General features: G+C 36.4%; 1 protein-coding gene and 1 pseudogene across 2 annotated transcripts in view; both read right to left on the reverse strand.

Annotated features, from left to right (window-relative positions):
* The window catches only part of UHRF1BP1L (UHRF1 binding protein 1 like), a 111,997-nt gene that overhangs the window by 73,490 nt on the left and 22,982 nt on the right, over positions 1–15,525 (reverse strand). The window lies entirely within an intron of this gene.
* Positions 1,799–2,367, reverse strand: LOC123591577 (annotated as a pseudogene).

Below are 15,525 nucleotides of genomic sequence, written 5' to 3' on the forward strand. Positions count from 1 at the left end.
AGTGGAGCAGGGGCAGAGAAAGAGAATTCCAAACAGGCTCCACGCAGTCAGTGAAGAGCCTGATGCCAGGCTCGATCCCACAAACTGTGAGATCATGATGTGAGCCAAAATCAAGAGTCGGACCCTCAACCCTAGCATGAAATAAATTTTAATATGAATGTATATATTTTATTGGTTAATTTTATGGTTTATTTTTAACAATGTAACAATTTAAAAACATACTTAAAACATGAAAACAGGCTTCTACTTCATCCAAAAATTTCTTTAATTACACATAACACATGAAAATACATTTACTAGTTTTTTCAGTAGTAACAACAAAAATAGCTAACTAGAAAAATAAAATTTCCAAATGGAAAGAATGTGTTTGACTTACATTATGCATTTATTACATGCAAAGCACTGTGTTAAATAGACATTTATGGCAAAACAAAGTGAAGTCCATAATCAAAGATTTATAATTTGCTTAAGGTAACAGGCGATAACGCCCAAAAAGTCAAGATTTCCAGCTTTGTAATAAAAATGCCATTTACTACACAACCTCTCTCTGTTTTAGCTTCCCTATCTGTAGAATGGAGATAATAATAATAATACCTGCTTTCATGGGGCTGTTCTGAGGATTAACTGAGTTAGAACATGTAAAATGCTAGGAAATGTCCCTAATACATAGGAAAACTCAGGGAGTGTTAGTTATTATTAATACAAAGACACAGGTTAAATGAAATTATGAACACAGAAACCTTATATAACGAGTGGTGAAAATTTTTCAAAAAACTTTTTTTGGCTTGATAAAACATGAGGTATGCAACAGATCATAAATCAAAAAGCATAAATTTACTATAAAAACGCATAAATGATACTATAAATTTTAGTTGTGATTTATTTGAACTTTCATCAGATCCATTCTACAGCTACATCATAAAAACAAAGATCATAAAGTTTTATTAGCTAAACCAACCTGAAACAGATTTCTGAAATGTACCATCTCCAAGTTAAATACAGTACTTGGGGGGTAGAATCAAACACTTACAGCTCACAAGAATCTCATCATAGTTTATAAACTCTTTTCTGACCCACTTACCTACCTTCTTCCACACCTACCTCTTTGCAATCATGTAATAAAACCCTGGGACATTCTTTTCAAACCTCATCAGTAAATCTGCATTTCTTGAGTTATTTACTTTGTCCTGAAATTGTTTATGGTTCCTGTTATTGTACATGTTATTAAAGATTCACATCAATTTCTACCATTCTTCTAGACTTAGTAATTGGCTGTACTACTTGACAATTACTTTCTCAAATTACAGTTTTAACTAGAAATAATCGTTAAAAAAATTTTTTTAATGTTTATTTTTGAGACAGAGAGAGAGAAAGGGAGGGAGGGAGGGGGAGGGGGAGGGAGAGAGAGAGAGAGAGAGAGAGAGAGAGAGGGAGGGAGGGAGGGAGGGAGGGAGAGAGAAAGAGACGGCACAAGCAGGAAGAGCAGAGAAAGAGGGAGACACAGAATTTAAAGCAAGCTCTAGGCTCCGAGCTGTCAGCACAGAGCCCAATGTGGGTCACACACCCACGAGCCACGAGATCATTGACCTGAGCCGAAGTCAGACGCTTAACTAAATGAGCCCCGTAGGTGCTTCCCCCCCTTTTCTTTCCTTTTCTTTCTTTCTTTCTTTCTTTCTTTCTTTCTTTCTTTTAACTTCTGAATGGTTTAATTGCCAAGTAGTTGGAAATGATTATTGGTTAAGGAAAGGTCCAAATCAATACAGTTTTTTTTTTAGTTCATATATTAATCCATATACAATTACTTGTCTTATGGTTTGTTAAAGCAATAGGTCAGACAACATTTGCCACAATAATGTCTGTCAAAGTGTCTGATATTAAGAATTCCAGTACATTCATCTGAAGGGCACTCCTGATGAAGGCTACTGATTTTGCCATTTTCATCCACCTTATAGTACTTCAGGACAACCAGCTTAACTTTATGTTTTTTCTTCTTGGGAGTGGTGAAAGACTTCTCTTCCTTTTCTCAGCAACACAAGTCTCAACACAAGATGAAGAATGGACTACTTTTGAATGTTGTAGTCAAAGTACATCCATCTTCCAGTTGCTTGCCAGCCAAGATCAGTCTCTGATGATCAAGAGGAATTCCTTCCTTATCTTGGATCTTGGCCTTTACATTTTCTATTATATCCAAGGGTTCAATCTCGAGAGTGATAATCTTCCCCATAAAAGTTTTCACGGAAATCTGCATCTTGCCAGCGGTTCCACCTGGCGGTGCTCTCGTGGGAAGGGCGAATCCCCAGGAACAGAGTGGGGTCCGGGAGGTTCTCGGGCCACAGGGGGAAAAGCGGTTCCACTGCTGGAAGGACACCTGGCAGAGACTGTTGAAGCCACCCAGTCCCAGCAGACCCCAGAAGGCGGCCACATTCGCTGGTGCTGTGGCAAGGTCGTTAAGGGTGAAGCCTGATGCCAGATGTGTGTTGTGATTTTTCATAATCCCTGAAACGCTGCTGCTACACTGTTTCACGAACTTTTTCTAGGGCGGGCTGGCACCTGGCCGCAGTCTTGGGGCACCGGCAGCAGCAGGGTCCAGCAGGCGTTCCTGGGTGCAGCCGACATTCGGCCATCACTCATTCAGCCATTGCTCAGTGAGCCAAATCAAAACAACATTTATTACATCTTTAAAATATCACAAATAAGGAGCACCTGGGTGGCTCAGTCAACCATCTGACTTCAGCTCAGGTCATGATCTCATGGTCCATAAGTTTGAGCCCTGCATTGGGCTTTGCACTGACAGCTCAGAGCCTGGAGTCTGCTTTGGATTCTGTGTCTCCCTCTCTCACTGCCCCTCCCCCACTCACTCTCTGTCTCTCAAAAGTGAATAAACACTAAAAAAAAATTTAAAATAAAATATCACAAAAAAGTCTGAAAAATCATCCAGAATCTTGCTGTTTCTGTAGCTGGACAACTTAAACCTTATTCATCAGGCTGCTGAACTGTCCCTTTTTCAGAAACATAGATACTATCCAAAAATTTTCTGATATCCTTATTGTGTAACCATCGCTTGCTGAATCAGAGCAGCTGAGTTTGATACAAGTCAATGTCATTTCCTTCAAGAATTAACTCATTGTTCTGGGCTTGTGATATAGCACAAGCAACACCTGGCCTCACCTGTAGAAGTATTTTTCACCCAAGAAATTTTGGATTTCGACAAGAGAACCATTCTCCTGAATAACAACACTAATGGGGAAGCGAACACAGACATCTTGTAATGGAAGCCCAGTGTAATGCCCTTGATCATGTTCTGTACATGACTATAGATGGTGCAAACAATAGCCAGTTCTTCTCTATTTCCCCACCATTTGTCAACTCAGAGTCTCTTCTTTTACTTTCCAAGACTGAGTTCTACATTGATGTGACTGAAAAGTCCCTTCACAGGGTTCCTTTGGAGCCCTTTACAATAACAGTGCATCCCTTCAGAGTGATGTTGACATTTTCTGGAATGTCTGCGGTCTGATTGCTAGAATGGTCTTCATTCTCGCAGTAGATGTGGCAAAGAGAGCAGAAATAATCATTTCCATTCTGTGATATTTCATGCTATAGCATGAACAACTAGATTTTACAAGGAATTTAACAATGCATGTTAAATTGTTTGATTATGAAACTTGTAATCTGAAGTTCTTGGGAGGACTTCAAGGGGTCCAAGATATTTTATCATATTTTCAAAGGAGACTTTTAGAGCCAAAGAAAAGATAATCAAAACCACTGCCTTAAAGAAAAAGGATTAATTGTAACCATCCAGAAAATAAACTTCAATATTATAATTTGATTTTTCAATACTGTTATTTAATATAATTAACTTGTTATTAATAAACAAACACTGCTTAGGGTGGCTGTCCAGCTACCAGTGATTCTATCTTCCCAGAGAAAGGTTATAAATACAGGAGAAAGGTGCATACCTAAGACATTTTAACATACCCTGGGTACAGCTAATTGATCTAGAAGTTGAAAAGGCATCTAGGCTGTTTAATCAGATTCTTTCCTTCAGAAATTTGAAACTAAAATACTATTTTAGTATCAAGGTGATAAATAACAAAGGAGTATGACTGACAGAAAACACAGATCCAATATTTTAGAACGTAAAGGCACCATGAGGGCGCCTGGGTGGCTCAGTTGGTAAAGCATCCAACTTTGGCTCTGGTCATGATGTCATGGTTTGTGAGTTTGAACTCGCATCAGGCTCTCTGCTGTCAGCACACAGCCCACTTTGGATCGTGTCTCCCTCTCACTCTGCCCACCCCATCCCACCCCCCACTCTCGTGCACACACTCTCTCTCAAAAATAAATAGTTAAAAAAATATATTAAAAAAAAAGTACATAAAGGTACCATTAAAGATTCTTCTCCCATCATTGTTCCATTCTCCTAAATTGGGCCCAACTCAGACCTATGAAATAAACTAGTAAGTGAAATCACAGCTGGTATCTCAAAACTGTGCTTCCCTACAAGGATTAAATTTTCATTGTATATGAAGACCTATTATAAAAACTGGTATCTATGTTTAAGCAAATTTAGTAGCTTTTGCTTGATTTTATTCAAAACAGTATTTCTAGAAGAGAACAAAGTACCTTAAGACTACATGTTAAGATCATACAAGAGAAGATATTCCTGGAGAGACCTCCCAAAATCTGATAGACTATCAAGTCCTTTGGCTAGGAACAGTAAGTTATTAATCTGCAACTAATTACATCCTTCCATAGTCCATGGACTTCATCATGCAGACATAAAGATAACTCTACTCAAAACTAAGAAAAACAGATGAAGCTTTTCTAAGGAAACCCACATTTCCTCATTTTCTCCATTATCTAACCCCATTTTTTCACCCCAGTTACACCTTTTAATCTGGCACTCTCCTCTTAGAGTTACTTGCTTTCTTGCCCTACTCTATGCCTTATTATCTTCAGGCTCAAAAAGTGAACTAGTTATTTTCAAAAATGTTGATATAAGGTAGGTCAAGGAATACACTTTATTTCTTTTAGTACTTACAGAAACACCCACACAATTAAAATGAAAATTTCACAGAGCAATAGTTTAATACAGTCTGATATTTTCTATTCTATTTCATTCTTTCAAAAGTCATTACAACCTGCCACAGAGATTTCACAAGGCAAGTATAACTCACAGTTTAACAGAAATATATAAGAAGTACATCATGACTAAGTATGAAGATTGGTTTAACATTCAAAAATCAACCAGCATAATTTACCATATTAAAAAGTAAAATCACATGATGATCTCAATGAGACATAAAAAAGCACTGGACAAAAGTCAATAGCATGCATGGAAAAATAACTCTCAACAAACTAGGAACAGAAGAGAACTTCCTCCAAACTACAGAGGACATCTATGAAAATCCTACAGCTAAAATCATACTTAAAGATGAAAGATTAAAATGTTTTGTCCCTAAAACACAGACAAGGCAAAGATATTTGCTCCTACCACTTCTATTCAGGTTCTCGCCAAAAAATGAGGCAAGAAAAAAATAAAAGACATTCTGTTTGAAAAATAAAACTGCCTTTTTTCTTCAGACGACATGATCATCTGCATAGGAAACCATACAGAATCTTTTTAAAAGGCTACAAAAACTAATAAATGAGTTGAGCAAGGTTACAGGATATAAGAGCAGTAGAAAAAAATAAAATTAATTGAAGGGACACAGGAAACAAGTGAAAGAACTTCCAATGGCTAAAGCTGGAACAATTTGGTCAATAAATTATTAGATTATAACTCAAAATATAAAATAAATATACATGAGTCCACATAGATATAAATACATGATTGAGTAAATAACTGGGAGATAAGAGTAAATCTCCCATACAGAAAATTTCCAAATAACTTATGTTTTCTCTATTTCAATCTCAGGGAAGTGGAACATAACCCTTCACTCCTTTTGTGTATGGCTGCTTTTCTTTCCAAAGTATACAGTATGAAAGCGAGCAAAAGAGTAACTTTATGGTGGAAAATCTGACAAAGGCCAACATGGACAATATGACATGTTGATAGTAGGTACTTTTGATATGACATAATAAAAATGGCATTTTTCCTCTGTGATCTTTTTGCCAAAAACCCATAACCCATTCTAATCATGAGAAAAAACATTACACAATAATTGATTGAGAGACACTCAACAAAATATCTAACCAATCTTACTGAAAACTCTCAAGACCATCAAAATGAAGGAAAGTGTGAGAAACACCCAGGAGGAGCCTAAAAAACACGATCACTAAATATAATGTGATATTCACAATGAGACGTTAGGTAAAAAAGGAACAAAAAAAGGATGTTAGGTAAAACTTAAGGAAATTCAAATGAAGTATAGGCTATACTTAATAAGAATTTATAGGGGCGCCTGGGTGGCTCAGTCGGTTAAGCGTCCGACTTCGGCTGAGGTCATGATCTTGCGGTTTGTGAGTTCGGCCCCGCATCGGGCTCTGTGCTGACGGCTCAGAGCCTGCAGCCTGCTTTGAATTCTATGTCTCCCTCTCTCTCTGCCCCGACCCTGCTCATACTCTGTGTCTCTCTGTCTCTCAAAAATAAATAAATGTTAAAAAAAATTTTAATAAAAATAATAATTTATAAATATTGGCTCATTGAGACAAATGTACCATACTAATATAAAATATTAATAATAAAAGAGATGGACTCCAATGCTATTGAATCCTGTCCTTTTCATTTTTTTAAACAGGCCATGAATAGCTAATTCTTAAAATCTTGTTTTTCTCAACCATAGAAAAATCTGTCATGTATACCTTATATCAAAGGGGTAAATGAAAAGTTCTAATGACTCATGAAAATTGTTTGAGAGCATAAACCCAAAGCATAACACAGAAAAATTCTTATTAAAACTATGAGAAGCCTAATAAAAATCTTTGCTATAGGTCTCTCAACCGATATTACTTCTTAAATAATAAAATTTTCCAGCAATTCTTATATGCAGATTTTTGTTATTAGTAACTTAGCAGAGAACATTGTACAGGGGAATAAACGGCTGCCTCAGAACTGCTGCTCAGAATAAATATTTACAAACCTGCCAACCTGGCACTGATTTTTTATAGAATGAATGCAAGCAAGAAATCCAAAGCTTATTTTTTTTTCACAGAAAAATATTTTTAATACAGACTTTCAACAGAGAAGTTGACCAGTATATCCTAGTAAAATGAGATAAATGCACAGTGTTTCACTGCACTATATGGTAATCCCTCCACAAAAATAAAAATAACTGCAACAGAAGGGAGTCTGGGTGGCTCAGTCAGGTAAGCTTCTGACTTCAGCTCAGGTCATGATCTCACAGTACGTGGGTTCAAGCTCTGCTTCGAGCTCTGTGCTGACAGCTCAGAGCCTGGAGCCTGCTTCGGATTCTGTGTCTCCCTCTCACTCTGCCCCTCCCCTGCTCATGCTCTGTCTCTCTTTCTTTCTCTCTCTCAAGAATAAATAATAACTACCATAGAGGAAATCACACACATAAACAATTGGGGAGATGGGATGTGAGGTATATGAAAACTCTCTGTATTATCTTTACCACTTTCCTATAAACCTGAAAGTATTCCAAAATAAAAACCTTATTTTAAAAGGTCATTTAAGTTGCATATAAAAGGTTTATCTATTTTGTTGTATGTAAATACCACTAAAAAAAAAAACATACATTATTTCCATGTGCTAGCAGCAATTAGAAACTGAAAATTTTAAAGTACCACTTACATTAATATGACAAGCATGAAATTTTTAGGGATAAATCTGATAAAGGTATATAAGACCTATATATCGTAATTTTAAAAGACATAAATAAAGGGAGAAATAACACATAGGTAGATCAGAGGACTCAGTATTTTAAAGATGTCAAGTTTCCTCAAATAGAATTATAGACCCTAAGCAAATGCCCAGCAGACTTTTTGGTAGAAACAGGCTGATTCTGAAATTTATGTAAATATATAAGATGTAGAATGCCTAACTTTAAAAAAGATGAACAGAGTTGGAGGCCTTGTACTACCAATTTCAAGACTTCTTAAAAAGCTACACTGGGGCACATCACTGGCTCAGTCAGTACAGCATGCAACTCTCAGGGGTCATGAGTTCAAGTCCTACATTGGGCAAAGAGCTTACTTATTAAACAAACAAAAAAACCCCACAACAAAACAAAACAAAACCCTACAGCATTCAAAATAGTCTGAGACTGGTGTAAAGATAGACAAATGAACAACAGAGCAAAATAGAGCGTCCTGAAATAGAACCAAATTTATAGTAAGGGGATTTTCAACAAACGTGCAAAAGCAAATCAATAAGAAAAAGCATTTTTAATAAACTGTGGGAACAACTGTATAGCCACTGCCAAAAGAAAAAGAAAAAAAAAAAACCTTGATACTTACCTCACGTCATAAACAAACATTTAAATATAACTAGATCACAGACCAAAATCCAATAACTGAATCTATAAAATTGCTGTAAGAAAATAAAGTAGAAAATCTTGGTGATATTGGGCCTGGCAAAGATTTTTTTTTTTTTTTTTTTTTCAACTTTTATTTATTTTTTTGGGACAGAGAGAGACAGAGCATGAACGGGGGGAGGGGCAGAGAGAGAGGGAGACACAGAATCAGAAACAGGCTCCAGGCTCTGAGCCATCAGCCCAGAGCCTGACGCGGGGCTCGAACTCACGGACCGCGAGATCGTGACCTGGCTGAAGTCGGACGCTTAACCGACTGCGCCACCCAGGCGCCCCAAAGATTTCTTTAACATAACAAAAACATGCACAAATCATAAAAGCGAAAACCAATACTTTAAGTTTTATCAAAATTAAAAACCCGCCTATCAAAAACACTGTTACTAAAGGAGAAACCACAGAGGGAGAGAAAATATTTATGAAACGTGTTTGAAAAAGGACTTGTGTCTACAGTACATAAAGAACTCTTGCAATTCAAAAGTAAGACAACTCATTAATTAGACAAAAGATTTAAACAGACCCGCAAACCAAAGAAGACATACAGATGGCAGATAAGCAGATGAAAAGATGTACAATATAGCCAGTCAATTGGGAATTGCAAATTAAAAACCACAGTAACACACCATTACTTACCACTAAAATGAGAAAATTAAAAAGACTGACAATAATGAGTATTGTTGAAGATGCGGAGCAACTGGAACTCTAATCTTACATATTTGCTGGTGAGAACATAACATGTACACTTTGGAAAGCTGTTTACCAGTTCCTTAAAAATTTATGTATATACCTATCTATAACCCAACCATTCTACTCCTTAGGCATTTACCCAAGGGAAATAAAAAGCATGTATCCTCACAAAGACTTATACATGAATGTTTATAGTAGCTTCATTTGTAATAGTAGAAAACTGGAAACAAACTAAATGGTCACCAGTAGGTAAATAGATAAACACCTTGTGACATATTCAAAATGGAATATATTCAGCAGTAAGAGAGAATGCATAAAACAGATTAATTGTAAAATAATTATGCCGAGGGCAAGAGGTCAACAAAAGGTATACTATATGATTCACTTATACAAAATTCTAGAAAATCCAAATTAATCTACATGAAATAGATTATACAATAATAAAAGATGAGGCAGGAGGAGAGGAAGGAGAAAATTACCAAGGAACTTGAGGAAACTTAAGGGCATATGTCAAAATTTATCAAGCTGTATACCTTAAATATGTGCAGTTTAATTGCATGTAAATCAATTATATTTCAATAAATCTGTTTAAGTCATATATACTTTTTTAAATGCTTATTTATTTTTGAGAGAGACAGAGATTGCATGCATGCACACAATCAGTGGCAGGAGAGGGGCAAAGAGGAAGACAAAGATTCCCAAGTAGGATCCACACTGCAAGCAGAGCCCAACACAGGGCTCAAACCCATGAACTGTGAGATCATGACCTGAGCTGAAACCAAGTTGGATGCTCAACCAACTGAGCCACCAAGCTTCCCCACTTTTTTTTTTAAATGTTTATTTATTCAGGGGCGGTGGGGAGTGTTCGTGTGTGCAAGTGGGGTAGAGGCAGGGAGACAGGATCCCCTTTATTGCATATTACAAAAATAATCAAGATAAACTATAAATTGAGAATGCTCAAAAATGAAGGTAATTTATAATGAACACACCTTCACACACACACACACAAACCTATGTGTACAGGTGTATACATACTTCCTAATAAAATAGAAAATGGACTAGTTAACTTAATGAAATGCAAGGAAATAAGAATTTTTAAGGGGCACCTGGTTGGCTCAGTTGGTTAAGCATCCAACTCTTGGTTTCAACTTAGGTCATGACCTCACAGTGGTAAGACTGAGCCCTATGTCAGGTTCTACACCAATTGTGGAGCCTGCTTGGGATTCTCTCTCTGTCCCTTCCTGGCTTATACATGTGCATGCTCTCTCTCAAAATAAACATTTTTTTTTTTTTAAAGAATTTTTAAGGGGCTCCTGGGTGGCTCAGTCGGTTAAGCGTCTGACTTCAGCTCAGGTTATGATCTCACGGTTTGGGAGGCTCTGTGCTGACAGCTCGGAAGCCTGGAGTCTGCTTCAGATTCTGTCTCCCTCTCTGCCCCTCCCATGCTCATGCTCTCTCTCTCAATAATAAATAAACGTTAAAAAAATAAAAATTAAAAAAAAAAAGAATTTTTAAGGTATTTGAGTCACAGCTTCTTGAAAAGCATACTACTCATCATCTGAAGATATGGGCAGTTTTAAGCCAAGTTAAAAAAAAACAAAACTGAGTAGATCCATAAGCAGCCTTCATACTATCAAAGAATATCAAATAATTTTAGAATTTTAGCACCTGAAAAGTTCCTCTAATCCAACATCTTCATTTTACAGTATAAAATGTGAAGCCCAGAAGGGTTTAAGTCAACTGCTAAGGTCACATCAAGGCAGAGCCAAGACTATAATCAAATTTGTATAATTTTAATTTAAAAGGTATTTCAAGATCAATCATCATTTCATTATCATACTGATCAATTTTCAATTCAACAATATTTAATGAACATTTCCTAGGCATTGTAGGAGTATATGGCAATTCTTACCTTCAAGTTTTCAATGTCAATTTGAGGCCTATTAAATATTTCAGTCATAAGTGCTATTTTCTTTAAAGAAACCTCTGGCGTTAATAGAAGGATCCAGTTATGCTCATAATAAATTCTCTCTCTTTTTTTTTTTAAGTATTCTCAATTTACAGAGTTTGTTTGGCTTGGTTATTTTTATAATACACATATAAAGGAAATCAACCAATCTTGTCTAGCCAATTTTTTCACATTTAAAGAATTGAACACTTTTAAAGAATGGAAAGGTTGCAAAGTTGGCAGCCTGTGAGCTATGTTTTACCCACAAGTACATTTTGTCTGTCTGCATAGTGTTTTAAAAAACCTAAATGTGTGGCTAACATTTACAATTAGCACACCTTGTATTAAAATCTGGGTTTCCTGGGGCGCCTGGGTGGCGCAGTCGGTTAAGAGTCCGACTTCAGCCAGGTCACAATCTCGCGGTCCGTGAGTTCGAGCCCCGCGTCGGGCTCTGGGCTGATGGCTCAGAGCTTGGAGCCTGTTTCTGATTCTGTGTCTCCCTCTCTCTCTGCCCCTCCCCCGTTCATGCTCTGTCTCTCTCTGTCCCAAAAATAAATAAACGTTGAAAAAAAATTTTTTTAAATCTGGGTTTCCTAATTTTGTTGAAACACTGGAAGATCTGACACAACGAGACATGCATCCTTCATGGCAAAAACTGAGCAATGATTAGACTCTTGGATACCTTAGACAAATAAGACATAATTACAACTTTCAAAAACCTCACAGTTATTAGAGACAAACACATAAGCAAGTCATGGCAGTCCGTTACAGTTTTATTATGTGCCAAACACTGTGTGACAGATATTACACTAAAAATGAAAATAGGGGCACCTGGGTGGCTCAGTCAGTTAAGCGTCCGACTTCAGCTCAGGTTATGATCTCAAGGCTGGTGAGTTCGAGCCCCGTGTCGGGCTCTGTGCTGACAGCCCAGAGCCTGGAGCCTGCTTCGGATTCTATGACTCCCTCTCTCTCTCTCTGCCCCTCCCCTGCTCATGCTCTGTCTCTCTCAAAAAATAAATACATGTTAAAAAAAATTGTTTAAAAAAATGAAAATAGAATAAGATGGAGGTACCAAAGAAGTGATAATCATTTGTTAAAAATACTGTTTTGGGAAGGCTTCATGGAGAAGAAAGAACTTGAGCTGTGTTTTTTAAGAGTAATGTTTCTTCCAGGTGAACAGGAGAGAAGAGGACATTTTAGGAACAGCCAACTGCCATGTTCACGGTTATAGGATCACATTAGTAGGCATGGTTGAAATACAAGGCATCATGCAGTTTGTGAAGAAATAGTATGCCTTTGAAAGATGGACTGAAGGCCAGATCAAGAAGGACTCTTGTATCCGATGCTGAGGAATGTGAGTTTCATCCTATACATCAGTATTGTTCTCAGAGTGCTCCTAAGGAGATTACTCATGATTCAACATAGCTGTGAGAACAAATAAAAAGGGAAAAGGTATAATAGCTGATTGCCCTAGTTACTGATTCAACTAAATTACTAAAAGATAATTTATGAGCATAGCCTGATCCTTATTCTGTTAACAGAACAAGTGGAGCCCTACCTTGCCTACCTTATGTAGTTGTTCTATTTTAAAATTTCTTTGAACAAAAAAATTCTGTTATAAACAAATTTATTTTTTAAAAAGCTTGAACATGAGCCATTAAAAATATCTTACCAATCTATACCCAATACACTACATTAACAAAACAAAGGATAAAAATCATATGATCATCTAAATAGATGCAGAAAAAGCATTTGACGAAATTCAACATCTATTTATGATAAAAACCCTCAACAAAGTGGTTATAGAAGAAATCTACCCCTCAACATAATACAGGCCCTATGACAAATCCACAGCTAACATCATACTTAAAAGTGAAAAGCTGAAGGAATTTCCTCTAAGACAATGATGCCCACTCTCACCACTTTTATTCAACATAGTATTCAAAGTCCTAGCCACAGTAGTTAGTCAAGAAGAATTGGAAAGGAAGAAATAAAATTGTCAATTTGTAGATGACATAATACAATATATAGAAAACCCTACAGATTCCACAAAAAAAAAAACCTACTAATACAAACTAATAAATGAAAATTAACATACAGAAATAGGTTGCACTAATAATGAACTATCAGAAAGAAATTAACAAAACAATCCCATTTACAACTGCACCAAAAAGAATAAAATATCTAGGAATAAATTTTATTAGGGAATGAAAGACCTACATTCTGTAAAACAGTGATGAAAGAAATTGAAGACAGCAAAAATAAATGGAAAGATATTCTGTGCTCATGGAATGGAAGAATTAATAGTGTTTAAATGTCCATATTACCCAAAGCAATCTATAGATTCAACGCAATCCCCATCAAAGCACCAATGGAATTTTTCACAGAACTAAAACAAATAATCCTAAAACTTGCATGGATCCACGAAAAGACCCTGAACAGCCAAAACAATCTTGAGAAAAAACAAAGCTGGAGATTATCACACTTCCTGATTTCAAATACTACAAAGCTGCAGTAATCAAAACAGTATGGTACTGGCATAAAAACGCAGACACATATATCAGCGAAACAGAAAAGAGAGCTCAGAAATAAACCCACACATACATGTTCAATCTATCTATAACAAAGAAAGCAAGAATATACAATGGGGAAAAATAGTCTCTTCAATATATGGTATTGGGAAAATTGGACAGCCATGTGCAAAAAAATTAAACTGGACCAAAAAAAACACCTCAAAATGAATTAAGGATTTGAATGTGAGGCCAGAAACCATGAAATCCCTAGGAGGGAAAAGAAAACAGATGATAAGCCTTTTAACATTGGTCTTACTCATATTTTTTTGAACCAGTCTTCTCAGGCAAGGGCAACAAAAGGTAAAATGAATATATGGCATCATATCAAGCTATCAGCTTTTGCACAGCAGAAGAAACCCTAAACAAAATAAAAAACAACCTAACTGAATGGAAGAAGACATTTACAAGTTATATATCTGATAAGGGATTAATATCCAAAATATACAATGAACTTACACAACTTAATACATATATTTGAAAAAAACCTACTTAAGAATGAGGAAAGGATCTGAATATTCTCCTAAGGAAGACACACAAATGGCCAACAGACACATGAAAAGATGCTCAACATCACTAATCATCAGGGAAATACAACACAAAAGCACAAGGAGATATCACTTCATACCAGTCAGAATGGCTATTATCAAAAGGACAAAAAATAACAGGTGTTGGCAAGGATGTGAAGAAAAGGAACCTTCATACACTGTTGGTAGGAATGTAAAGTGGTGCAGCCACTATGTAAAACAATATGGAGGCACCTCAAAAAATTAAAATTAGAGCTACCACACAATCCATCAATTAAATTTCTAGGTATTTATCCAAGAAAACCAACATCCACCAATTCAAAGAGATATGTGCACATCTATGTTCACTGTAGCATTAGCCAAGGGAAGGAAGCAATCTAACTGTCCGTCAATAGATGAATGGATAAACAAGATGTGGTGTATATATACACAATGGAATATTACTCAGCCATAAAAAAGAATGAAATCTTGACATTTAAAACATGGATAGACCTAGAGGATTTTATGTTACAAGAAGTCAAAGACAAATACCATAGGACTTGACTTATATGTAGAATCTGAAAAGCAAAGCAAATGAACAAACAAAAAAGAAAGAGACTCACAGATGTAGGAAGCAAGCAACCAGACTGGAGAGGGGTTGGGGGCTGGGCAAAATAGGTGAAGGATTTTAAGAGGTACATATTTCCAGTTACAACATAAGTAAGCCATGGGGATGTAACGCACACCATAAGTACTATAGCCAACAATATTGTAACAATTTTGTATGGTGACAGATGATGACTTATTGTGGGATCATTTTAAAATGAACCATATAAAATTTCACTATGATGTACACCTAAAATTAATGGAATATTGTGTGTCAATTATATTTCAATTAAAAAAATGAAAGACTTTGAGGAGAAAGTTAAGATTGTGGAGGAGTAGGGTAGACGCTAAGCTTGCCTCCTACCTTAAACACAGCTAGATAAATATCAAATCATTCTGAATACCCAAGAAATCAATCAGAGGTCTTAGAGAACAAAGTTGCAAGTCTACAAGCAGAAAAAATGACCCATGGAAGGTAGGCGTTGCAGAGAGTTGATTTGGGGGAGAAATGTGCCACAGCCACAGCAGAGGAGACAGCCCAGATCGCAGAGAGAGAAGTGAGTGACAGAGAATAAGAGAGAAAAAGCAAAAAAAAAATAAAAATAAAAAATTGAAAACATGCACAGGGACCTGCACACGAAAACTGTTCCCCAAAACCATTGACTGGGAAAAAGGGGAGGGTTTAAATACTACCAATCTTTATACACAGTCGAGCGCAG

The sequence above is a fragment of the Leopardus geoffroyi genome, chromosome B4, assembly GCF_018350155.1.
Source record: "Leopardus geoffroyi isolate Oge1 chromosome B4, O.geoffroyi_Oge1_pat1.0, whole genome shotgun sequence".
In the NCBI taxonomy this organism is placed as follows: domain Eukaryota; kingdom Metazoa; phylum Chordata; class Mammalia; order Carnivora; family Felidae; genus Leopardus; species Leopardus geoffroyi.